This window comes from Neovison vison, chromosome 9, assembly GCF_020171115.1.
Source record: "Neovison vison isolate M4711 chromosome 9, ASM_NN_V1, whole genome shotgun sequence".
Lineage (NCBI taxonomy): Eukaryota > Metazoa > Chordata > Mammalia > Carnivora > Mustelidae > Neogale > Neogale vison.
In genome coordinates, this window is record NC_058099.1 from 81,017,419 (window position 1) to 81,041,722 (window position 24,304).

Genomic DNA, 24,304 nt, shown 5'->3' on the forward strand with positions numbered 1-24,304 from the left:
AGGGATTTGTACACCTAATAGTGTACTGATGTATACAACACAATATTTTAGGTAGAGTAAGAACTGGGGTCAAAATTTTATGAAAGACTGAAATAAAAGGAGAAAACACTTTATTCTTCAATATGAAAAATATTGGATTGTTGTGTCAAAGGGTGTGTGTGTGTGTGTGTGTGTGTGTGTGTGTTAGCTTGTCCCCAAACCTTTTATGCAGTTTAGCTTCACTAAGTTTAGGAGTATGAGTGCTACAGAGTTACCCCCAAGACCATTTGAAGGTTTAATTATTTACATTTATTTTATATTGATTTTAGTTTTGGGATTATTGAATAATGCATTATTGATTTTAATTGAGCCAGCCTCTCTGAAGTATCTAAAGATACTAAAGGCTGAATAAAACAAAAACTGAAATGTGCTGTGCAACAAGTACAAAACTAAGGAAGTGTGAAAGAACTTTAAGGTCTCTATTTGGTTTCATGTAAAACCTTCTTTTAAAGGTTTTATTTATTTGACAGAGAGCACACAAACAGGGGAGCTGCAGGCAGAGGGAGTGGGGGAAGCAGGCTCCCCATGGAGCAAGGAGCCAGATGTGGAGCTTGATCCCAGGACCCTGAGATCATGACCTTAGCTGAGGGCAGTTACTTAACCAACTGAGTCACCCGGTGTCCCAGGAAAACACATTTTTTTTTTTAAGATTTTATATGTTTATTTGACAGAACACAAGTAGGCAAGAGAGGCAGGCAGAGAGAGAGAGAGAGAGGAGGAAGCAGGCTCCCTGCCGTGCAGAGACCCCCCCCAGTGTGGGGCTCCATCCCAGGCCCCTGAGATCATGACCTGAGCTGAATGCACAGGCTTTAAGCCACTGAGCCACCCAAGCACCCCCCAGGCAAACACATTCTATATGAAAGATGGATCTGAGGACCTATGTGATCATGAGTGTAAATGTCAGGGTACAAGCAAAAATTCCAGGTAGTCTTGCAGACATTCAAGGCACAGACCTGGTAAGACCCAAGTCAATGTCTGAAACAGTAAAGAGGGACCCAAGTAATATATGAATTATACATGGAACAAACAGAAAATTTCATAAGTTTCATAAATGATGAAAAGTAGTAGGAAAATAGGATGGCAGACCTGAAGGACCTAGGAGGGATCTTCTGAGCTAGTGGGTGGGGGAGGGACTGTGGACACACATTGTTTTGTCAACTGTCACCTCCCCCACCCTCAGAAACTCTTTGTGACAGTGCTCTGTGATGTAAGCCTGGGGAGAATATATATTCAGTGTGTGCACAGTATAGGCTGTCTTGTGATTCAGACTATGGAGTTTGAAGACTAGAATGTTCTTTCATTACTGAATAGCAATACCAAACCATGTCTGAGCTTTGGAGACTGATCCCAACTTCACCTTCCTGTGTGGGTTGGGATTGCTCCTCCTGTTCCTGTGCTACCTGGTGGGGATTCCATTACCAACTTGGAAAACCAAACCCACCAAAAAGGTAAGGAATCCTGGGGGGAGCCCTCAACACAGATGTTATGGTTTCCATTTCTAATCCCAAATTTTATTCTTTTTTTTTTTTTAAGAGATTTTCTTTAAGAGAAAGCAAGAGAGCACAAGTGAAGTAGAGGGGCAGAGGGAGAGCTAAGCAGGGAGTGCAATGTGGGGCTAGATCCCAAGACCCTGAATCCTGACCTGAGCCCAAGGTAGACAATTAACCAAATAAGCCATCCAGGGACCCTAATCCCAGGTTTTAAAAGGAGTTTGGTAGAGTGGTTAAACACCTAAAATGGGAAGTCTTAAGAGAAGAGACATTCACTCCTCTAGGAAAAGAGGCCTGGCAGGGGTAAGGGTTAAGAAAAGACTAAGGTTTCTACTTGAAACTACAGTCTATCTGGGTATGGCGGTGGTTCTTGGATAAAATCCCAAACACAGGGAATCTGTAGTCCTGGATTGGGTGATTTTGAGAGGATGGGGTCTGTGTAAGAGAACAAAGCTTCCCAGCACTCGACCATATCGAGTCACATTCCCATGTCCAGCATCACTCGATCAAGCCTCTCAGCCTCTGAGAAGACAGTGGGTCTGAGATATGACCTAGGAAAGAGGGTCCTACCTGAGGCAGCACAGATGTGACTATTAGGCTTCATTTTCTATGTCCTCATTGAACAAAGGACTTCTGAGAATACCAAGTGTGGACCTCCCAGAGAAAGTCGTCCCCTGAGTTTTTCAAAGAAGTAAGTATTGACACATTTTACCACCTTAAAAACTGAAAAAAGCAAGGAACACAAAGTTCTATTAAATTCCTAGAGTTCTTGGATAAAGAATGTTTCCATTTCTGAGAGAAGAGTAAGACATGGGTCCCAACCCCCCTCATTCTTTTCATTTTTCTTCTAGAGTCAGGGCAGAGCCAAGAGGAGGAGGAAAGGTGGGACTCTGGAAGGTAAGGTTCTGCCTATTCCACCTGAGCTCTCCAAGTCTGATCCTTGCTGTCCTCTACATGAGGGCCCAGTCCATGAACTCTGAGGATGTGAGCCTCTAGATACATTCCCTCTCAGAAAACAGAGGCCTCAGAGGAGAGGCTCATGGAAATGCAGCCAGAGTGCAAAACCGTTCTCAGATTCCCTGCTCTGACCATTACTGAGCATGAAGCAGTGATGGAGCTGGACAATGAGTGCTGCCCAATAAGTGGTCGTGTGAGATTTCGAGTCAGAATGTCTGTTTCCTGACTTTGTGAAAGCTCTGTGACATCATGGATACTCAGGAGCCTTCCGTGAGGTAACCACTGACCTCTCTGCTTCACAGAGGTGGTCTGATCATCAAATGGATAATTTACATGAAAGTACTTTATACAGGAAGCAAGATTACTAACCAGCTTCACATCATTGGCCATTTGCTCTCATCTATTGATTATTGGGGCTTTCAGAGTCCAACATCCCAAGGCTGTTCCATAAGGGGACTCCTGTATTCATACCTATGTTTCTACTTTCACTATATAACTCATTCTCCTGTTTCCCCAGATGACAGATGGTACCAACGGGAAGTGGAGGAGACCCGGAAGCTGATCTCTGTTTAAAAAGGTGACCAGTCTTTCCCCTCTATCCTGTTGCCTCTTAGAGCACGTTTTATGCAATTGCAGGATTCACTGCAGTCTGTCATAGCCATGGAAGGGGGTAGCCCGAGGAACAGATATTGGGGTGAAGGCTTACTGAGTACACTGTGAAGTCATAAAGGTGGGGCACTGTGAAGGGGCATCAGGCTTCAGGTGGCCCCTCCCTTGTCAGGCCTGTGTGGTCTCGTCCCCTTGTTCTGGTCCTGGCTGCAGTTTTGTACCTCCTGTCTCCTGCAGCTCCCTCTGCCGGCATCATGATACCATCCACTTTCATCAACTGTTATGTCCAGACCCTCCTGTGAGGTATGTAATAGCACAACTGTTGAGATCAATCAGCTGCTGTTCCAGCAGGCTCTGGAAGATTCTACTCCCTTGGCTTCCACAGCTCCTGTGACTTCTTCATCGTTCACTCTCTCCACTGACTTCTCAGCAGTCCCTCCAGGAGAGCTAATACCAGCTTCGCTGCCTGAGCCTTCCCCACCACCTGCCTCCATCTTCTCACCTAACCCAGTGATCCCTGTGGCTGATTTCTTTCCACCCTCACCACTGGGTGATTGTTGCCACTAGAGCCCTTTCCTCCCTTGGATTCCAAATTCCCAATGGACCATTTCCCAGCCCAGCCCCCTGCCTTTCCACCTCCTATCCTACCACATCATGCCCATTTAGTAGACCAGAGTGTCCAAACAGAGACAGTGTCTCTAAATACCATCTTCTTTCTGGACCCTACCTTTTCCTCAGATGTCAGCCCCTTACTGGAGTTGTCCCAGAGGGTGAATCCCACTGAGCCCTTTGCTCATCATCACTAATGACCAACCCGGTCAGCTTCACCACCGCCAGACTGCAATTTAACTGTGACTCCATCTAAACCGATTTCCATCTCAAGGAAGCCTGTTCCAGAGAGCTCACCCCCACAGAGCTCTGGGTTGTCTACTTATGTCCCAACAATCACAGGCATTGACCCCTCCAACCTGTCAATTTTAGACCTCCCTTTGTGGCAAACTCATGCCAAAGACTTCTTCCCTTCAACCCTGGCTCCATGTGATTTCCATCAAGAGTTTCTGGCCCTCCATTCTTCAGAGGCTTCTTCCAGGGGAGACCCTGCAGCCAACCTTGTAGAGCCTGGTAACTTCTCACTTCTCAGCCCTGATGCCCTGGCACTTCTAGAGAAACAAGTCCTAAAGAGGTGTGACTTCCTCAGGTGGAAGGAAACAAAGGGTTCTTTTCCAAAGCAAACAACTGCTGATAAGCATGATTTGGCATCCTCCCTTCCTTTCTGGAGCAGCAAAGACCAATCAAAGGAGCTGCATATGCATCAGCAGTGCCCATATCCTACAACTTTGGAGGAGGGCCATTTATATCACACCCCCATCCAGTTCTTCTGGGGTCTCCAAACTCCACATAGTGAGTCCTTCTTCCCTGCTGCTGATGCCTCAGATAACATCTCGGATGCCTCAGATAACATCTCGAATGCCTCCCCAGAGCAGGAATGCCCAGTAGTTCCCCATCCACTTCTTCCATCCTTGCCTGAGAACCTGCCTCAACTCCTGCCTCAAACCCAGCCCCTACCTATCCCTCATGTCCAGCCCCAGGCCCACCTTCAATCCCCACTCCCAATCCTGCCATCTGGTCCCCTACCCGACATCAAGATCAGTGGAATGTGTTTTCACAGACCTCAGAATGAATCCAAGAGTCTCATGTCAACAGAAATGCAACATCTGGAATGGAACATGTTGCAGAAGGTACAGAAACATGTGGGATTTACCCACTGTAGTCCAACAATCCCTAGAGGACTACTGTCCTTCAGCTCCTAACCCTTCTCTCAGCCACAAGGCCACCAAGGCACAAGTTGTAATCTCTGTCCCTCCTGGACAGTTTCCTCTGAATAAAGAGCTTCGGAGAAAACTAGAGAGTCACTTTCGAAAGAGGCTCATCCAACACCGGTGGGACCTGCCCTGCAGTATGTATGAGTGTCTCACACTGAGGTGCGGTCCGAGTACTTTTCCACAGCTACCTGAGTCTCAGTGCCATTGTGGATGCTCAGGAATCTCCAGTAAGAGTCAGATCAGATGGAGTATGGCAAAAATTGTATAAGGACCCAGAAATTCTTCTGCTAGAGGACAGTGACCTGGCAAAGTACAGAGATGACCTGTAGGAGGATCAGGGACACAGAGAATGGACCAAAAGATGATCTGCTGAGTGACCCAGTTGGCCCTTCAGATAAGATATGGGGTATGATTCTGAGAAAGAACTTAGGAGCCCATCAGTGAACAACTCCATGGTGTCTGTGGAGACTATGGGTCAGAGACAACTGAAAATGCCCTGAAGATACATTTACGCAGAAAGTCCAAGGAAATCAGTGAGGGTCAGTTGCTTGGGATTGTGCATAATTCATGGCATACTATGAAGCAGACATCACTTCTTTCTGAGAGATCCCAGACTGAAATAAATCAGGGAAGTTTGCCAGCATCAGAGGTTGAGGACTACTCCCTGAATACCTTCCAGGAGCTTCCCTCTGTTGAACCTAGTGCAGAACAGAAGCTGGAAGCCCATATTAAAAGGCTTAATAAGAGGGTGACGTGGGGCCTTCCCCCTAGGGTCCTTGAATCCATACAGATCTTTAAATCAAGAGTCCACATACTCCCTTGATGCAAGCTTGAAATCTCTCCATGGAGAGAAAGCAGGAACAGCAAATTCAGCTCCCATCCCGGATTATCCTCTCCCTGCCACCTCAACTGTGAGCAAGGAAGAACAGGGACTTCTGAGGCATTCATCCTCTAATATCAACCATCAGTTTGCAGAGGATGTTCCAAAAACTAAGGATGGCAGCCAGACTCTTATATCTGTCAGACATGACACCATAGGCAACAGATGTCCCCCAAGGATGCCTACAAGGCAAGGTGCGTTCAGATATGAGCCAAAGGGTAAGAGTGCAAATTCCAGTGGTAGAAGAGGAGGGCAACAAGGCATAAAGATGAAGAATCCAGAACCTGTTGGGCCCACAGAGTCCAGGGAGATATTCAGGATCAAGGAATTTCATACTCATCTATCACAACCTAGTATCTTGACAACCAACAAGACAGTTAGCTCCCAAATTATACAGGGGAATGAGCATCAAGTCAAAAACCACCATCCCACCAAACATATCAATTCCGCAAGATCCTAAATCATTGAATCTCAAAGAACAAGTCTTGCATGAGTTAAGGCTTACGCTGGAGGACAGGGAGCATGACCAGGCCCAAGCCCAATACACTGGCCTGCCCCCTGCCTCAGATCATTTGACTTATAAGGCCTCACTGACTCAGGGTGTCTTCCACGGGGACACGAGAGCTTCCCAGGTGCTGCGTGTCCATCCAGAGGACACAGGAATTATTATGGAACAACAGCAGGAGCCCTGGGTCCCTAAGCATGTCATAAGGAAGTGGCAGAATAAGAATCCTCCACCTGCTGCAAAGACCATGAGGACTCCGGTTTCCAAGGCACAAGAGCATGGTGGAGGGGATGCAGGACTGGGAACATCCCAACTGAGAACAGTTTCCTTACTAAAGATGTGGCAGTGAAGAAGAGGTTCCCTACTCAGGGTGCGGTATTGAGGGTAAAGCTGGGAAGAGAGCCTTCCCAGACCCTATCACAGAAGGGTCAGCTGCCTCCTGAAAGCCTTTCATGGAAGGGTCAGCCTCCTTCTGAAAGCCTTTTCAGTAAAAAAATGAAGGAATTTTTGCAATGGCTTACTCCTGGGATAAAATGCAAAAGGCAAGAAAACTCCCAGGAGAAGCCCAGTCCCCTATCATCTGTGGAAAGCAGAGGCCTACTTAAAGGTAGAGCTGCCTTTACTGGGATGCCTGAAGCTCAGAAAATCATGACAGCTGTTGGGAAGTTCCAAGAGGAGAGAATGGGGCGTCAGCATGCAACAGGCAGCACCTGCCCTCAGCAGCCCATTCCCTCCCAACCAAATTTTGGAAAACTCAGCAGAAAGCACAAGTGCAGGCCCAGGCACAGCCTGCCCCAGGGTATCCTTTCAACTACAGGGTTCCCGCCCATAAGGAATAGGGTATTTGCCCACAAATACCATGTTCTGCCAGCAAGAAGCTATCTTTGCTGGCCAAGGCCTTACTGGAAGTAACAGACAGCTCAGAAACAAGGACAGACAGCTCCAGAAAGTTGAGGCATTTAAGGACCAGCTACCACATCAAAAGTATCCCCTCTCCATGCCACACAGGGAGCCTGCACCCCACCCAAAGTCCACCTGCGGGCATCAGGCTACCCAGTGGCCTCTGGCCACTCTCACGACTCCTAAAGGCACTGTGTGCAGAGATGCGTGTCTACTATTTAGACAGAAAACTTCTCCGTAGTTTCCAGTAAGAGGGTTTGGGGGGACATTTCCTACCCCAAAACAATCCCTTGTGAGGAATAAATATTTCTCTAATAAAGTGATGTCTGTTCTGTGTACTGTCTTGGGAGCATGGGTTTTGGGGAACTCAGTTCAGCTGTTATTGCTTCCTTCAGCTTCTAAAAGGTGACCAATCTTCTGGACCTCTTGGGAAATATGTATCATGTGCCCCCAAAAGTCCCCAAAAGCCCATTCCCTCTCTGATGAAGTTTGAGGAGATGGGCCCTCTCTCCTGTCCCATGGCTTAGCCTTACTGAAAATGTATAGTAGCTCACACCTCTCCCCTCATTGAATGTTTTACACCCTTTACAGCAAGTCTTCTATATCTGAGGAGGATCAAAGACAGGTATAGTTTTCAGAAAATGATAAAGCCACTGTTGTTTCTTCACTGTTATTGTGTTACAGTAGCTTAATCATTAGTCAGTGATCAGAGGATCCCACAGGTAGATGAACTCTGAATGGGAGTGTTTTGTGGGGGGAGGTGTTGTCTGGGTTGATCTTGGCCTGGTTGGGGTAGGGTTGAAGAACAGCCTAGATGCTGCTTGAGTCTGTCCTGTGAGTCACATTAAACTTGATACTGAGATTTCCCCACTGGAAGTGCTTCCCTTCCCTGGGTGTTTCTTCAGGCTGCTGGACTGAGGATGTTTTTTGCAGAACAAAAGCGTCACTTAGCTGTTAGTGGTAGAAATGTAGACTAGGCAGCTACCACCTTCCAGGATAAGAAACCTTTGTAGAAATGAAAAGGTGAGAGACCTTGCTGGTGGAACAAAAGTTTATGTCTAATCATCCCCTTCACAGGACCCTGTCCTACTCCCCTCCTTCCTCAGTCTGATCCAGGCACCACCACTTTGAGGCAGACTGGAATCTGGCAGAGCCTACCGATGCCTTATACCAAAAAGGCATGGTTCTGTTCCTTGAGTATGCAAGCAATACCTGCAGGCTGTCAGGCATGGCATTCCCTTTGGGGGAAGGTGATCTTGGTGCCTGCCTTCCATCCACACTCGATGACAATATATAAGATACGGCCTTTACTATGGCTAGCATGGCGGTATGCCACCTTCAATATTCACGGCCTTAGTGGAGCCATGGTAGCTCTTCCCCAGAACACGTGCAACTTATGAACCAGAGGTGAGTAATAGACTGTGCACCAGGATACAGATGTTTGGGGGATTATCATGGAACTCTATGGAATGCTTCTTTTTAGGGAGAGGCAAGACTGCACACATTCCCACACTTACAATAGGGCTCTGGAGGGAAGGCAACTCCATCTCAGAGTGGGACTCAAAATGGGGTGAGTATTAGAGAACACCTGAGGTAGTCTTCTGGACAGTCTCAGGGCTGCCCAGGGCTAAAACAGAAAACCAGGTGTCCATGATCTCTCTCACTACCACACTTGTAGCTTCTCATCCAGGTTATCATGGACCCTACACTATCTGAATGTTGGGGTCACAGAAAGAATGCAGATTTGACACTGTGGAGGCCCTGAGGGGGACAATAGGTGGTATGGGCCCCCGGGCAGGGAACCTGAAGAGGTGAGGAAGGTGTACAGGCAGCTCTAACATCTATGCAGACAGACCAGCCAGTAACCCAGCCTGCCTGTTCCTACATAATCTCATCTTAGAGTCCATTATGGAAAATCCAGTGCACTTCCCACCACCCATAGAGCTTATTACCGGCAATACTTCTGCCACTGGGAATACTATAGTCTGACATTCTGTCTCTCTGCCTCATGCCCCTGTCCTTCCAGCTTATATGTCCCTGTTAATTTTTCTACTTCACATTATCCACTTTCCACTTCTTGCCTATCCAGCAAGACCTTATTCTTCCTTTCCTCACTGATGTCACTGATGGCTTGTTGGGTAACCATGTAAAAAGCACCAGTCCAGCATAGGAAATAGAGTCCATGGTACTCCAACAGCATTATCTGGTGACATGTGGTAGCTGCAGTTGTGATGAGCACAGCAAAGTATAGAGTTGTATATCTGACCCTAATGTGATATTACATCAGCCACTCTTCAATTAAAACAAAAACAAAAACAAAAACGGGCTCCAGTACAAGTGAACGACCGTATCTAATCCCCTTCAGTCCTTCCTGTCTGGCAAAATCTTGTCTCTCTGCCTATTTTAGAAAAGCCTTTCTGTATGTAACTGATTATTGTTGGATTAAATATCCCATGTCAAAACTGAGTCTACTCAAAATTGAGTCTACTGATGCCACATGACATTCAGCCCCAGCACTACCTGGAAGTCATTCATTCACTCCACAAATACTTATCCAAGACTTACTAACTTGAACAAAATAAATGGAGTTAGATCACTATTTCTTAGTATATTCTCTCCTCAGTGTTCTCAGTTTGAATTTATTTTATTTTTAATTTCATTTGAGAGTGAGCAGGAGCACAATCAGGGGGAGTGGCAGAGGTAGAGGGAGAAGCAGACTTTCTGCCAAGCAAGGAGCAGGACTCAATCCCAAGACACCAGGCAGATTCTTAACTGACTGAGACAGCCAGGTGGCCCTCAGATCTATTTCAAATTTCCTTTACTTTATTCAAACTCAGGCCATCTTCACTTGCCCAGCAGATGTGCTGGACCACAGCTCACAGAGGAGCAAGAAAGTAGTGATGGAGCTTCTCACAAAACAAAATAAAACAAAACAAAATCCTTCCAAAAAAATCTCCCCGTTCTTCTTTTCCTCTTCCTTCCTATTATATGGAAAGAGGTTTCCTTCCCAATCTCAAAGGAAATATACTTTCTGAATGTCTTTATTGAGAGAAAGCTAACTTCCAGTCTTGAAGGACTGATCTACCCTTGCCAGGCCTCCTTCTGACCCCTCCTCCCTGTCCTTATAAGGCACCCAACATTTTTTTTTAATGGTTTTTACTACAGAAATGTTTAAGCTTGTCAAAGCGTACACAGAACAATATAATTTTCCACATATCCGCCACCCAACTTGCACTATTATCATTGGGCGGGTGTGATACACTGTGATAAGTGCAAAAGCCCCTTTAAAACACCTTGCCATCCATCTCTGAGACATATGCTATGTGTCCACGTCAAAGCTCTCACATTTCTTTGATATTTATCACCCGTGCAACACACTTATTCACAACAGGTGTACATAGCATTGGTGACAAAAAGGCACTGGGCTTTAGAGGCTTTGGCAATCAGTTCTGCTCTGCCTTATAGTCAACGCTGAGGAGCCATCTGAGTGAATTCCTCAACCCCACAGAAGAAGTAATCTTACGGAGCAAATTCAGGGCAGAATTTCGCTGTCCCTTAATCACTCAGTAACTGTAATATGCAAAAAATATAGAAGAACACTGTATATGTTGTTAAAGATTTGACACTCTGTGTTTTCAAATATTTAGAAAAAAAATTGTCTGGTTACTTTTCAAATAAACTACTGTGTTTCACCTTAAATGAAGTAGATCAAACACTCCCCTCTCTCCAAAATGGAATTAAAAATAAAAGATTAGATGAAAACTGCTCAATATCATTACCAATCAGAAAAATACAAATAAAAATCAATATTTGCCAAAATTTCACACACACAAGGATGGCTAAAATAAAAAAGAATACAAATGTTGGTGGGAATGTGGAGAAATTAGAACCCCCATGCAATGTTGGTGAGAATGAAAAATGGTACAGCTATTTTAGAAAACAGTGTGGCAGTTGCTTAAAATGTTAGACATAGGGTTAACATAGGACTCAGCAGTTCCACATCTTGGTATATACTCACGAGAAATGAAAACATAGGTCTACACAAAAACTTGTAAACAAATGTTTGTAGTTATCTTATTAAAAGGTGAAAAGATGGAAGCAATTCAAACATCTGTCAACTGAGGAAAGGGTAAATAAAATATAACATATCCCCATGGTATAATATTTTTTGGAATAAAAAAGACCAATCCATGCCACAACAGGGATGAACCTTGAAAACACATAAATGAAAGAAGCCAGTCACTAATGACCACATAGGATTCCATTCACATGCAATGTCCAGAATAGGAAAATCTAGAAGCAGAAAGTAGTACATCTTAGAGCTGGAGGGAGAGGGGAGAGGAGAATAATAGCAAAAGTTTGCAGATTTGTTTCTCTTAAGTCATGACAATGTTTTAAAATTGACTGTGGTGATGCATATACTGAAAATCAAGGAATTATACATGTTAAATGAGTGAATTTTATGGTATGTGAGCTGTATTTCAATAAAGCTGTTAAAACAAAGGACTTAAAAATAAATGCTTAAAGGGGACAAGAAGGGGAGCATAAAGGCCAAAGGTTGTCAACACATTTTTGGAAGATGGAAATCTGGTGTAGGACTGGTAACTGACTAGCAGAGCAAACATAGTGCTGGCAAATCAATTCACACTGCAAAACCCAGGAAAGGAGCAACCTGGTGGCACTAGAGAAAAAGGAAATTAGGTGTTCGGTGTTAGTAAGCAATGTTGATGTTGAATTTTTGTTCTTTGTTGTTTGTTTTATATTGCATATAATTTCTAAAAAAATTTTGTGTGTGTGTGGGTGCTCTTTGCCAATTTTGTAAAACCTTGTTGAAATGTTAGTATGTTTCAAATGTGCAGAGAAGATCCCACATTTCTTACATTGGACAGAACTTGAGACAACTGTTTTAAAGTTGGCATTGCACACATCTGGGGTTGGGGTATGGTGGAGGCAGAAGCTCCTGGAATCAAAGCCAGAAATCTCAAAGGTTGGATTAAATTCATTTTTAAAATGCATTTGAAAATAAAGTTGTGGAAAAGTTGCATAGATGGAAAAGCCATAGACGGTAAAGCCATATACCCTTTATCCAGATTAACCTATTAAGATTTTGACCAGTTTACAATCTCTCTCTCCTTTTCTCCTTCCCCTTCTCTACCTATAGGAAGACACATATACGCATATGAAAATTATGCATACATTCTTGAATATTTGAGAATACTTGTCATGCATCACACACTTTCTCCCTGAATATTTCATACTGTATTTCTTATGAAAAGAATATTCTCTGACAGCACAGTTATCTCCTTTGGTAAATTTCACATTGATGTAAAACTTCTAACTATTCTCCCACTCAAATTCCATTTTTATCAATTTATCAAGTAATGTCCTCTGAATGTGTGTGTGTGTGTGTGTAAACCTCCTTACAGGATTTAGTCTAGAATCATATATTACATCCAGTTGCTGTGTATCTTTAGTTTCCTTTAATTGGGATCAGTTTCTCAGCCTCTTTTAGAACAAGGCCAGGTTTGAAAAATCAGTTCGATGTGCCATATTATAACCCCTTCTCATGTGGACATTTTTTGGGGTGGAGCTTATCTTGCTCAGACTTTAAAGAATGTTTTTATAGTTGTGAGTCCTAGGGGCCTATTTAAAAACAATTCCAGAAATTCAAATATATGTGGAGGGATTTTTCTTAATGGAAATATGTCCTGCAGTCAAAGGAGGGTATGTGAAATGGGGCGGGCTAGAAGTGTTCTTTCCTTACTTTCCTTTGGGACAGACAATGGTTAAGCTGTGGACACAGGTTAAGAGAGGAAAAGAAGGCTGTCATTACTGGCAAACCCTCCTCATATGGAAGGGAAAGGATTGGGTGTCTAGGGCAAGACTGATTCATCAGCGAGGGAATGTAGGTAAGTCAAGTAAGGAAATGATACAGGGCTTAATTTCAACAGTTTATAATCTAAATAATGAAGCCATAAGGGTTCTGACTATTAAATGACTAGGTAACATGGGGAGAAGAAATACATATAACCACCAACAAAAATAACATTATCATTTCACATTGGTAGAGATCACAATAAGGTAAACACCTTATTTGGTGTTAAGTGAAAAAAACACTTATAAGTGTTATGGTGAAAAGGTAGAAGCTATGTGGGAAAAACAGTTTTCATGGAAGAAATAAACATAGGTGACATTTAAAAAACCAAAAGGTATTGCTAGGTGTAGTTACAGTTGTGCTCATTAGACATTAAGCTAGAGGAGCCCACTTCCTAAATCAAGGTTAGTTTGGTCTGCTGTGATGCAGCACACTTGCTCTGAAAAATAAAGGAATCTTTAAAAATGTTGGGGGGGTGAAGGGGGACTTGACAGAGAGGGAAGAGGGAGCTGCAGGGAGAGACACTATACTAGTGGAAGGCAACCTGTAGGGCATGAATTGCCTAAGAGGAATTTGGGGAAATGAAAGAATTACTAAAAGTTTTTAAGTTGTTTGCCTCAGTTCCATGGGTGTGTCGTGCCCTTGTCTCCCTCTTTGTCATGCTTTCTGTTCCTTGGTACAGGCTGTTCTGCTTTCTCATGCTTTTTAGTGAACTTTTGAATACTTTTTGGTATTCAGTACTTTGGGATACTTTTGAGGCACTATGGGGGTGGGGTTGCTGCTGAGTCTATTTCTGGCTTCATACAGGGAAAAATGCATGAGGGAGAGCTGCAGCTGAAAGCAGAGTAGCTCTTGAGGGTGTAAATCCCGGGGTAGAGCAAACCTTCAGAGATGAATTGAGGTCCAAAGTGAGATCATCAAGTAGAGAGAAGGGTCTCAGGTAATATCAGGATAACAGGGGACCGAGAACATTTCACTAAGGTAAATATATGATATGTGACTAGGTGGAGCAGGAAGGTAGGCTGGAGGCATCTAACAGGCCAGGAAGGATGGACACATCTGCTGGGCTGGATAGTGGAGGAAGGGTTGCATGTGAGTTTCTCTCTCCTGTGCTGTCCCCTCCCCAGCACTCAGGAACCTTTGGTGTCTGTACTAAAGCCCTGTGATGTGGGCCTGGAACTCTAGTCTAGCACATGGATTCTCCATGCCCGGCTGCCTGAGGCAGGAGTGCATTTGCAATTATGTGAATAATCTTTGTCTGAGAAGCCTTACTACACCATGGCTGAACTCCAATTACACCTGCTCAGTCTTCCCATCCTTGCTTTCCTGGGTCGGGTGAGGCTCCTTCCTCTGGTGCTGTGCTACCGAAAGAGGCAGTTGTGTTTACCAGTATTTTGGAAACAGGGATGTCAATCAGGTAAATAAAGTCTCTCAAAGATACTAAATCTTTCTTTTCAAATAGATGAATTCAAAACAACTTCCAAATGATGCTTTTGCTGAATCTTACAAATTTTAAGTAGTTTATTTTTTATTCTATTTTATTTATTTTATGAGTCTATGCTCAATGTAGAGCCCAAGACAGGGCTTCAACTCATGATCCTGAGATCAAGACCTGAGCTGAGACTAAGAGCCAGATGTTTAACTGATTGAGCCACTTAAGCACCCCTTCAGTTGAATTTTAATTTTCATTTGGTTTAAAATATTTCTTTTCTTTTGAGTCTCCTTTCTTGGCTTGTGTATTAGTAGTTGCCATTTAATCTAATCTAAACACATTGGGATTTCTAGTTATCTTTCTGTAGTTGATTTCTAGTTTAAGTCTACTATGGTCTGAAAACATACTGTGTGTGATTTCTATTTTATATTTGTTAAGGTGTGTTTTATGGCCCTGAATATGGTCCATCTTAGTGAACGTTCCATGTGAGCTTGAGAAGTATGTGTATTCTGTGGTTGGATGAGGTATTTTATAAATGTCAATTAGAGCAAGTTGATTGATGATGTTGTTTGGGTCAACTATATCTTTACTGGTTTTCTGCCTGCTGAATCTGCCCATTTCTGAAAAGGACTGTTGAAGTCTCCAACAGTAACAGTGGATTCATTCATATTTGCTTGCAATTATACCAGTTTTTGCCTCACCTATTTTGACACTATGTTGTTACATGTGTACCTGTTAAGGAGTGTTCTGTCTTCTTGGAGAATTGTCCTCTTTGTTGTTATGTAATGCTCTTCTTTACCCCTGATAATTTCCCTTGTTGTGAAGTTTGCTTTGCCCAAAATAATAGAATTACTCCTATTTTCTTTTCATTAATGTTAGCATTGTACATTTTTCTGTGTCTCTTTGTTTTTAATCTATCTGTGTCATATTTAAAGTGAGTATTTTATAGACAACATATAATTAGGTCTTGTTTTTTTTTTTCCAATGTGCTCCAACAGTCTCCTTTTTTAATTGGTGAATTTAGACTACTTCCATTTAGTGATTTTTTTAAAAGATTTTATTTATTTATTTAATAGAGAGAGGGAGCGCAAATTGGCAGAGCAGCAGGTATATGAAGAGGGAGAAGCAAGCTTTTTGCTGAGCCGGGAGCCCCATGCAGGGCTCAATCCCAGGACCTTTGAATCACGACATGTGCAGAAGGCAGCCACTTAACCTACTGAAACACCCAGGTGCCCCAAGTGATGTTTAAATATAGTAGGATTAATATCTCTACCTTGTCCATACTGTTATAATGAATAGCAATTCATTATACCTATCCTTCCCCTCTTTTTCTGCCTTTTCTGATTTTGAAAAAGCATTATATATAATTCTATTTTCTTACTTTTGTTAGTCAATCAATTATTCTCTGTTTAAAAATATTTTAGTGATTGTCTTAGAGTTTGTAATATATATTTACAACTACTCTAAGTCCACTTTCATATAATGTTATATCATTTATTAGATAGTGCAGGAGTGTCCAATTCCTCCTGTCCCTTGTACCACTGATGCCATTCATTTCACTTATCCATATGCTATAATCACCCAACACACTATCATTATTATTACTAGGTCAATTGAGAATAAGATGAATGAAAGTTTTATTTATCCTCATTCATTACTTCTCTTCCTTTCCTTTATGCAGATCTGAGTTATTTTCTTTCTTGACAAAGAACTTCTTTTAACATTTATGCAGGGAAGGTCTTTTGCTGATGAACTCCCTGTTTTTATTTCTCTAAGATTTTATTTCTCTTTTACTTTTGCAGCATAATATCACTAGATATAAAATTTTGGATTGGTGGTTTTTTCTTCCACACTTAACATTTCACTCCAATCTCTTACTTTCATGGTTTATGATAATAGGTCATAATTCTTATGTTTTTTCCCTCTAGAGGTAGGGTTTTTATTTACCTCTGGATTATTTCAAAATTTTATATTTTGTTTTCATAAGTTTGAATATGATATATCCAGGTATAGACTTTTTTAATATTTCCCTGCTTGGTGTACTCTGAACTTCTACAATGTATCACTAACCTGTTATTAATCTTGGAAACTCCTTGCCCATTATTACTTCAAACATTTTTTCTGTTCTTTCTTCTTCTACATATCTATTATATAGTTTGAAACACAGTTCTTGGATATTCTAGATTTTAGCATTAAGAAAATTATTTTCCTCTTTGTATTTCAGTTTGGTAAGTTTCTACTGACATTTATGCAGACTCACATATTCTTTCCTTGACCTTATGCAACCTACAGAGGAGTTAATCAAAGGCATTCTTCATTCTTCATACTGCTTTTGTTTTCTAACATTTCCTTTTGATTCTTTCATAGAATTTTCCTTTCCTGGATTACATGCATCATCTGCTTTTGTATACTGTCTACCTTTTCAAGTAGAACCATTAACAGAATAATCGTGGTTATTTTAGCTTCTATGTATGAGAATTCTGAAATATGTCATATCTGAATGTACATCTGATACTTCATTTGTCTTCTCAGTTTGCTTTTCCCTGCCTTTTAGCATGCCTTGTAATTTTTCTATGAAATCCAAGCATGATGTATTGGATAATGGGAACTGAAATAAAGAGACCTTTAATGTGAAGTCTTATGTTAATCTGGTTAGGTGTTGGCATGTCTTTAATATTTAGTGTAGCTATACATCTCAGAGGCTGCAATTTCCTCTAGTGTCCTTTGTCTCCTTTAGGGTCTTTAGGTTTCCCTAAATCTCCCTAAATAAAACCTATACCTTGCAGCTCTTTTTAGCTATGATCCTGTTCCTACACCAGAGCTGTCAATACTGTAGTAAGGTGTCAGGGGAGGGGAGATGATTAATCATTCGTCTTTTAATGGCCTTATGTTCCTGGATTGTGATGTTCACTAGTATTTCAGAGATTATTATTTTGTTTTCTTCCACTCTACAGATGAGAGAGGAAAGCTAGAGGGGGCTGCTGTAGTTGGGTAATTTACCTTCTCCCATGGGGCATAAAGCTCTGGTAGGCTTTTCCCAACTGAGCAGACTTCTGTTATGGAAAACTCTCTGGGAATATTTCACAATTTTTTCAAAATAGGTTACCTTTCTCCTTTCTCTCAGACACTACATTCCCCTGCCAGAAACAAGAGCATTCATTTTTTTTTTTCTTTCTTTCTTCTTTTTTTTTTGTAGCTCTTTACTATGGGAACCAGGTTGGGTTCCTGGTAATATAACCCATACATAAATGGGAATCATCCATTAGATTGTGACCCCAGGACTTTCTCACTTTCGTGCTAGCCCATATTCATCCTCCAGCAATCTGTTTAAGTGTTCCTACCAGGAGAGCTGTGTTGAGCCTCCAGTGCCTTCTGTTTCAGGTAAGCAAATCTTAGGTATGATTTTCTGCACTGACACTCTCATAAGATTTGAGGTAGTGGTTTGCCACTATGGTTCCAAGAAATGTCATTGATTTTTAGTCCATTCAGCATTTTGCTTCTTTCACAGACTGAAGAGATGACTCCCAGGCCTTTAGATCTGGAGCCAGAAGATGCCCTTCAGAGAATGACTCTTTATTTTCCTGTCCCTCTTCTCATACTTCTCAATGAGTTTGGTAGGTCAGAGAAACACCTAAAATGGGAAGTCTAAGGAAAGAATAGACATTAACTCCTCTAGGAAAAGAGATCTGATAGGGCGAAGTATTAAGGAAGCGCTAAGGATTCTACTTGAAACTCATAGTCTATTTGGCTATGGTGGTGGGTCTTGGGGAAAATCCCATACACAGGGATTCTGCAGTTCTGGATGGGTTATATGGAGAATATGAGGACTGTTTAAGAAACAAGTTTTCCCAGGTCTTGATCATGAGTCACATTCCCATGTCAAGCATAACTCAATCAAGCCTGCCTTCATGTTGGGCTGATCAGGAGAACAGTGCTGAGCTTCTGAGAAGAGATTGGGGTCTGAGCTATATCCTAGGATACAGGTCTACCTAAGGGAGCACAGATGTGACTCTCAGGATTTAGTTTGAGAAAATCTGACTGAGAATATCAAGTGTGGACCTCCCAGACAAAATCCTCCTTTGGTTTTCAAAGGAAATATTAAAAATCTTTTAAAACCTTAAAAGATGAGAAAAGCAAGGAACACAAAGTTCTATAAATTAAATTCCTGGTACTCTTGGATAAAGAATGTCTCCATTTCTGAGAAGAGTGAGAGATGAGTCCCCACCCCTCATTCTTTTCTTTTTGTTCTAGCATCAGGGAAGAGCCAAGAGAAGGAAAGGTAAGGTTCTGCCTATTCCACCTGAGCTCTCCAAAGCTGACCCTTCTTGTCCTTTCCATGAGGGCTCAGGTCCGTAATCTCTGAGGATGCTAGCTGCCAGATACATTCCCTCTCAGAAAAAAGAGGCCTCAGAGGAGAGGCTCATGGAAACACAGTTAGAGTGCAAAACCCTCCTCAGATTCCCTGCTCTGACCATGACTGAGCATGAAGCAGTAATGGATCTGGACAATGGGTGCTGTGTAATAGGTGGCCATGTGAGACATTAAGAGTCAGAACTTCTGAAGTTCTGAGACTTTCTGAAAGACCTGTGACATCATGGATACTCAACTTCTTCCTTGAGGTAACCATTGACCTATGTTCCACATAAGGTGGTTTTCAGTATCACATGGGATAGATAATACACACAAAAGCCCATTGTGAATGATCAAATAATGTAAGTCTTATTATTATCATTCACCATGCAACCTTGTATCCTAATTCTTGGAGCTCTCCAAGTCCAATATACCAAGGATATCTTTAACAGACACTCTATTCAAGCTTTTATAAGATCTCTTGCTTCTATCTTCATCATTCTCCTGATTTCCTAGAGTGGAGAACTTGTCAGAAGGAGGGGAGGCAAGAAAGGTGCTTTCTCTTCTGTAAAGGTGAGTAGACATTACATTCTTTCCTGTACCCCTCTTTTAAGCAGAGTCTATGTATTTCTAGGGCCTCAGGGAAGCCTGGAATTGAGGTGAGATGGAAAATTCTCAGAGTTAGAATTTGAAAGTCTTGGGGATGTTGGTGGGTGGGGGGCAACCTTTGCCAGACCAGCCAGGGTCACATATGTTTGTTCTGGTCCTGGTTTCAGTTTTGTACCTCCTGTCTCCCACAACCCCCTAGGCTGGCGTCATGATACCATCCACTTTCATCAACTGTTATGTCCAGACCCCTACTGTGGGGTGTGTAACAGCACAACTGCTGAGGTGAATTGGCTGCTGTTCCCAGAGGCCCCAGAAGATTCTACTCCTTCTCTGATCCCCTTGGTTTTACAGCTCCTGTGACTCACTCATCATTCACTTTATCTCTTGACTTCTCTACAGTTGCTCTAGGAGCCTAATACCAGCCTCTTTGTCTGATCCTTTCCCCCAAACCCCATCCATCTTCTCACCTAACCCAATAACCCCTTTAACTGACTTTTTCTTTCTCTCTCCTCTGGGCACTCCCTGTCACTAGAGCCAAAAGCCTAGGATTCTTTGTTCCCAGGGAACCTTTCCATACCTCTACCCCTTCCTTTGACTTCTTTCCTACCATATGATGCTCAGACAACCAAAGGCCACTTTACCTCTGAATACCATCTCTGCTCTTGACCCCACCATTTCACAGGGTATCAACCTCTTACCAAATCTGTCTCAGATGAGGAATCCCACTGATTCATTTGCTTTTCATCATGCACCACCAATGCCATCTGTTTCACCACTGCCAGACTGCTCTTTAACTGTGATTCAATCTAAATCAATTTCTATCTCATTGAAACCTGGTCCTGAGAAGTCATCTCCAGATAGCAGGGTCCAAACAAAATTCCAGCTAAGGTAGGATATGAGGAGGAATCTTGGGTATATCCTAGAGAAGAGTTCAGAAGACAGCCCACAAAGGGTCTCAGAATGCTACCTACTGAAGGGTCTGAGGGCTGCCTTGGAGACAAGTAACTGTATGTGTCATTCAAGGAATCACTCAGGGAATGAATTATTAAGTGTCTCAAGGAAGGACACAGACCAGAATCAAATGAAAAGCATTCTTAGTTTACATATGAGCAAGAAGTTTTGGCAGATCCCTGTGGGTAGGATTCCTATAGGTGTGTGTTATTCGTGGCTGACTGATGACAATACATTGCCTTTCTCTGGGAGTTCCCAGTCTACTACAGAAAACACAGATTCTAAAAAGACAATGGTGGGTAGGGTTTACTGCCAGGGCACCACTCTTGAGCATTCTTTTCTTGATCCCAGTATACAACAGGTGCTAGAGGCCCATATTATTAGATTTCGCATGAGTCAGAGGTGGGGTCTATCCGTCAGGGTTCTTGAATCCATAAAATTCTATATGTTGAGAGAAGCCAAAACATGGTCTCTCCCCCAATTTGACTTTCCCTCCTCAGTCATGTATATTTCTGGGGTGGATTCCAAAGCTGAGTTTTTTAAACCCCTTGAGGGAAGCTCTAAACCTTATTTGGGAAACAAGGTGAGAACCATAAAGTCAGTCCCCACTGTGGGTTATTCCCGCTATGTCATCAGTGATCAGTGAAGGACAGGGGGGCCTGAAGGCATCACACTCTTTCACTGATCATAAGACTGAAGAGTGTATCCAGATAGCTGAGTGGGGCAGCCAGACTTTTCAGCCCTTACAGCATCAGAGCTCAAGTGCAACCCAGTGAGATTGTACACGACAACACACTGTGGCCCAGAGGAACCCACAAGGCAAGCTGGGGCTGGACCTGAGTCCATGCATGAGAATGTGAGTTCCAGTAAAAGAGTAGAAATGGAATAGGAAAAAGTGATGGTGGAGAAGAATTTAAAACTTTTGCCATGTCCAACCTGTCCAGGGATGTATTTGACACCAAGGAGCTCTGTACTCTTCAACCCCAATCTTGGGACACCTTGACAACCAGTGAGTTGGGAAGCTCCAAAATGATAAATGTCAACATGAGCAAGGTAGAAACTGCCCTGACCATGGAACACCCCTCACCAAAAATACGGGTTCCCCAAGATTCTTAACTATCACACCTGAAAAGACAGATCCTGAGTGAGTGAAAGTTTAAACTGGAGAGTGAGGAGCATAACCAGGCTCAAGGATGTCCCACTGACATGCCTCCTACTTCAGATAGCTTGACTTCCAAGGCCTCCCTCACTCAGTCCCAGAGTGTGTGCAGCGGGGACATGGATGCATCCCAGGTGCTGCACGTCCAACTGAAGGACAGCACAATTAGCACAGAACAGCAGGAGGAGTCCTTGGACTTGAAGCTGGCCTTCTGTAAGGGCCAGCCTACGAATTTCTCACAAAGTAAAAGTGCAAAGAAAGTGAGACCTCAGGATCCCAAAGCAAGAAAATGCAGAAGTGAGGACTCAGGAGTAGGGACATCTGCAGGCAGAGAGGAGAGCTACCATGCTGAGGACAGAACATTAGAGAGTGCTTCCTCACTCTCTAATTCGTTCTGTCACAGAACGAATAGTTTCCTCTTGAGAGTTACTTCAGAAAAAAATAAGGCAATTTTCTCAGTGGATGAATTCCAAGAAAAAAACCACATGGCATCAAGAATGTCCCCCTCAAAAAACCAAGTTCATGTCCACCTTATTGCAGCACCGAGACCCAGTTGAAAGCGTAGCTGCTTTTGGGAGTGATCAGCCTCCTGAAGCTCACCAGCTCACTTCCTTTGGGAATGTCCTAGAAGAGAAGCTGACACATATGTACGGATCTGAGGCCTCAGAGTTAAGCCAGCAGCAGGAGGAACTACAGGTCTGACAGGAGACCTCACTCCAACTACTGGGCTCTCTCTGACCCACAACAAAAGAAACCAGCAAGTTTCACATCCAGCAGCCAAGAAGCTGCCTGTGTTAACCAGAACCGTCTTACAAGTGTCAGACACAACAGAGACACAACAGATGTTCAGACATCCCCAGTAAGCTGAAGATTTCAAGGATCAACTATTAAGCCAGGGTCAACCCCTGTCTTTGCCCTCTGGGGAGTGTGTGTCTCATCCAAGCCCCACCTTTGTGCATCAAATATTCCAGGTCCTTTGGGCCACCAGGGTTGACCCTGACGAAAGTATTGTGTTTAGCGATTTGACTCTTCTACTCAGGCAGAAAATGCTTCTCCAGCACTTCCAGAGAGAAAAATTTCTCTAAAGAAATCATTCAGTCCTTATTGAGAAAGCTTCACAATTTTCATGACAATATATCCTCTGATGAGAACAACCTTTAGCACAACCAAAAATATTAATCCTCCTCAATAAATGTTTCTTCTAATAAAGAGTTTCTTCTGTGTGCTGCACCGGGACTGGGGCTGGGCCTTGTGCTCAGGAAAAGGAAGCAGCGCATTCAACTCTTAGTAGTTAACACTTTTGGGTTCTACAAGGGCACCAGTCCCTTGTACAAAGCCTGACAGTGCCCTTCTCAGTTTTGTCCTGGGGTTCTTTATTTGGTTCTGCTCTGATGTTCTGCATTTAAAACATTTACATTTTGGGGGGTTACTGGGTGGCTCAATGGGTTAAGCCTGTGTCTTCGGCTCAGGTTATGATCTCAGGGTCCTGGGATCAAGCCCCACATCGGCCTCTCTGCTCAGCAGTGAGCCTGCTTCCTCCTCTCTCTCTCTCTCTGCTTGCCTCTCTACCTACTTGTGATATCTGTCAAATAAATAAATAAATAAAAATCTTTAAATAAAATATTTATTTTTTTCATAAAAATTATAGCATGCTTACTCTGAAAACCTTCAAGCCTTTACAAATAGTGAAAAAAAAAACACTTAAAGTCTAGAACTTGATTTAAACTCCCTTTCTTCTGCTTCCAAACTATTTGTCGGGTAGGATACTGTGTCAGCTAGGCCTTACCTCCAGGGGGCTACTGAGGCCCAATGATACCATTTCCACATGTGAATATATGGCATAGTCTTTGAGCATGAAGACAGTGCCCTCAGGGATGTTGCCAGGGACATTGTCCTCCTATATGAAGCCTGCCTTCTGAGACATGCAACATTTTACCCCAAGGTTACAGTAATTGAGGGGTACCTTAATTATATATTGCTATGTAATGGATATTCCAAAATTTATTGGGTTAAAAAAATACATACTTATTATCTCATGGCTTTTGTGGGCCAGAAATTTGGGTGAGGCCTACCTGGATTCTCTGCTTCAAGGTTGTATTTTAGGTGTCAGCTGAGGCTACTACATTCTCATCTGGAGGCTTGACTGGGGAAGGACCAACTCCTGTACTCGGTCACATAGTTGCTGGCAGGATACAGTTCCTCAAACTCTGTTGGAATGAGATCCTCAGTACCTGGCTGGTTCTTGGCTGGAGCTGGCTGATTCCTTATCATTTAGGCTTCTCCAGAATGGCAGCTTACTTCATCAAATCAAGGAGAGAGTTTGCAAACAAGATAGAAGTTACAATCTTTTGGAAACAGTAATGGAAATGACATCCTATTACCTTTCCTTTATTCTATCACTCAGAGGCAAATCACTAAGTCCAGCCTATGCTTAAGGGGAGGTGTAATTACACAAGGGTGTGAACACCACAAGTGAGGATGATTGGAATCTTCTCAGAAGTCTTCCTAATGCAAGGGTTTCTTCTTGGACAACTTCTTCAGTTTGCTGGCGCAAAAGTCTCCAAACATGCCAAGTGGATCTTTGTCCTCATTCATGTCCAAGTCATCAAGGTCAAAATTGCCTAATGGCTAAATGAAGTGGCACCTGGTAAGTAACCATCAAAGAGACTGGAGCATCCAAAGGAAGGAAGGAAAGGTGACCTAGAGAGGTCAAGGTAGTTTGGGT

General features: G+C 42.9%; 1 pseudogene; it reads left to right on the forward strand.

Annotated features, from left to right (window-relative positions):
- The first annotated feature begins 902 nt into the window (after positions 1-902).
- LOC122916778 lies at positions 903-22,664 on the forward strand (annotated as a pseudogene).
- Positions 22,665-24,304: the final 1,640 nt, after the last annotated feature.